This window comes from Salvelinus sp. IW2-2015, unplaced genomic scaffold (assembly GCF_002910315.2).
Source record: "Salvelinus sp. IW2-2015 unplaced genomic scaffold, ASM291031v2 Un_scaffold3457, whole genome shotgun sequence".
NCBI classification, from domain to species: Eukaryota; Metazoa; Chordata; class Actinopteri; order Salmoniformes; family Salmonidae; genus Salvelinus; species Salvelinus sp. IW2-2015.
Window position 1 is genome coordinate 66,646 of NW_019944737.1, and position 3,050 is coordinate 69,695.

At 39.9% G+C, this 3,050-nt stretch overlaps 2 long non-coding RNA genes across 2 annotated transcripts in view; one reads left to right on the plus strand and one right to left on the minus strand.

Annotated features, from left to right (window-relative positions):
• Positions 1-1,342: 1,342 nt before the first annotated feature.
• Positions 1,343-2,815, minus strand: LOC112075903 (uncharacterized). The gene is made up of 4 exons (XR_002895074.2): positions 2,723-2,815; positions 2,492-2,561; positions 2,270-2,412; positions 1,343-2,186 (listed from the first exon to the last, which is right to left on the minus strand). It is a non-coding gene; the product is annotated as an uncharacterized lncRNA (long non-coding RNA).
• A 166-nt stretch (positions 2,816-2,981) lies between these two features.
• Positions 2,982-3,050, plus strand: part of LOC139025872 (uncharacterized) — a 3,492-nt gene continuing 3,423 nt past the window's right edge. Inside the window, exon 1 of the long non-coding RNA XR_011477546.1 lies at positions 2,982-3,020. This is a non-coding gene — a long non-coding RNA (uncharacterized lncRNA). The remainder of the gene's footprint in view (positions 3,021-3,050) is intronic.

Below are 3,050 nucleotides of genomic sequence, written 5' to 3' on the forward strand. Positions count from 1 at the left end.
AAATAAAATACTGTCTCTATGCACACTTGCAGGGATATTCTATTTCTGTTCTTATTTCAGATTTGATTAGTAGAGAAGTAAAAGTTAAATTTCATACACTAACTTTTTGTCTTAGTTGGAAAAATGGTCAAAATGGCAGTTTGCATAAATTGAGGCAAAGTTGATGTGGTTAATAAAACAGCTGTATCGTTCGATCTCTACAAGATATTTCTGTTCCGATTCCAGATTTGAATAGCAGAGAAGTAGACCAATGTGTCACACCTCAAAGGTTTTGTCTAACTTGTTGGGAAAGTGGTCAATATAGCTGATTTATGTCCAAAGTGACATTGTTTAACAGTGAATGTTGGAAGTCATGATGTCACAATGGGGAGCTTTAGAAAGTCCCGTTAAAGTGCAAGATGGACGAAAAGACAAATTAAATGGAAAGACAAAATGGACGAAAAGACAAATTAAATGGAAAGACAAAATGGACGAAAAGACAAATTAAATGGAAAAGTATCAATTGTATCAAAAGGTTGTATGCAAGCACACTATTCCAGACCAGTCTGCACACTATTCCAGACCAGTCTGCACACTATTCCAGACCAGTCTGCACACTATTCCAGACCAGTCTGCACACTCGGCTCATAATGCCTTCATAAGCACTGCATAAATGTGTTACATAGCATCTATAACGGTTTCATTAATGTGTCATCGCCACTGTGGAATATGATAAAAACGTGCTTATAAAGGGTGACGTGTTCTCTAAAGTGACGTAATGAGTGTGGAAGGTCTGGTACACCAACGCAATCAGACTTGGCTTCATTAGTAACGGTTGAGGTTTAAATCTAATTTTACAGGAGATGAATTGGGAAAATGGGAAGGTTTTTAGCCATAATGACTTTTGTAGTGTTGATTGACAAATACTTTACTCAGTAAGGTCTCTCCCACTAAGACTAACTCTGATTGGTTGATAACCCAGGCTGATGTGTGTTCAACTAGCCTGTAGACTACGTTACACCAAGAATCACCTTGATGAAAGCCCCAACCTACAGAAACACCTTGATGAAAACCCCCAACCTACAGAAACACCTTGATGAAAACCCCCACCTACAGAACACCTTGATGAAAACCCCAACTACAGAAACACCTTGATGAAAGCACCCCAACCTACAGAAACACCTTGATGAAAACCCCCAACCTACAGAAACACCTTGTGAAGCCCCACTACAGAACACCTTGATGAAAGCCCCAACCTACAGAAACACCTTGATGAAAGCCCCCAACCTACAGAAACCCTTGACTTGAAAACCCCCACCTACAGCAACACTAAATGGGATAAAAAGGGTCCGATCCTTGAGGGTTTTAATATTTTTATTCCTAAATGTCTGTATATGGGATACATATCCAAAGAAAACGGAATTTGTGGAAAAAAATAAAAAGTAGGCAGAAAAATGAAATCTGATTTTTTTAAAGGCCCTACCAACATGTTCTGCTGTGCATAACTGCACTTGTGTCAACCTGAAGCACAGCATTTTGGGGGAAGTTGAGGTCAAGTCCAATATTGACTATAACACCAAAGGGGAAAGAGGTTGGCCTTTCTAGAAATGTTTTAGCAGAAGCTTTTATCCAACAGCAACTTAGTCATGCATGAGTAAATGTTTACGCATGGGTGGTCCCGAAATTAAAAACCAATTCCTGTCGTTGCAATGCTGTACCAAATGCATGAAAGGCTAAATCCTTAATGAAGCACAGATTTAAAGAACCCTTTATAAAGCATGACAGTTACAGTTGATCTGTAAACACATTTAATGTAGTGTTTATGAAGGCGTTAAGCTGCATGTAATATAAAGCGGGAAATAAGTAATAAATGAAGGATTTATATTACTTTAAAAACAGCTCTCAATATTCCTTTGCGTCACACAGCACTCAAAGCAAGCAGTTCAAAATTATATCAAACATTTATTACATGGTACATAAAAAGGGGATTTCTCTTGCATAGAACATATATCATGGACAGTTAAAAAACAAAATGGCCCCATTCAGTACTAGCTCTGTGTTGCAGCTACTTGCTTGTTTTACCGAGCAGCTACTGGATTGAAAAGCAAAAAATATAATACACATTTGTTTCCTGCATAAAAACGGACAATATTCTTCTTCTGTCTGGCACGGTTTCTGGTCCCTCTCCCACGGCAACGTCTGTGGGGCTGGAACACGGGAGGATTCATAATCATTACAAATCACATGACGCAGGCAAAGTTGAAGGACAAACTATCAAAAAAGCGTCTACCATCATTGGTCTCTTGTACTGGTTATTTTCTGCTGAGGAGTTTACTTCTCCTTCCTGCTCGTCTCTGAGGGACTTCCTTTTTTCTCCACTGTTTCCTTTATGTATTTTGGCTTCATCGTCTCTCTGGAGCGGGCCTTCTTTACCTGACGAGGATGAGATGGGAGGCGTGCTCATGTTTTTAACTGTACAGTTAAAGTAGCTGGGGAGACAATCCCAACTCACCTCTTTTCCCCCTTTATAATCATGGTCGTCTCTTTCTTCACTGTCATCTTTGTTTTGGGAGATATGGCATCTAGACGACGAGAAGAGATCAACCCAATGACTTGGACTGGTACTACTGATGCATTCTATACCGTCAGTCAGTTTCTTAGGAATGGCATGGCCTTGTTCACCACTAACAAGAGTAAGAGACTGTTGGGATTGTGGAAGGGTTCTGCTCTGCTAGTGCCTCACCTTTAGGAGCCATGGAACCTGGGTCTCCTGAAACCAGACAAAACAATCACATTACATGAGCTGCCTAAAAGGCAGGTGTGTGTGTGTGTGTGTGCTCACCTTGAACCACATAGTTCTGCCGTTGTGATCTTTTACAGACTTCATCCCCTTCACATAGTAACACTGGAGCCACGCTTTAAAAGTCAGTGTAGTCCATTTTCTCTGGGTCGTAACTTTACACCTAATAACACAAAACATGAATTAAATATAGCCTTATTCTCTGGGTCGTAACCGTTAATAAAATATAGCCTTATTCTGGGTCGTACCGTTAATAAAATATAGCCTTAAC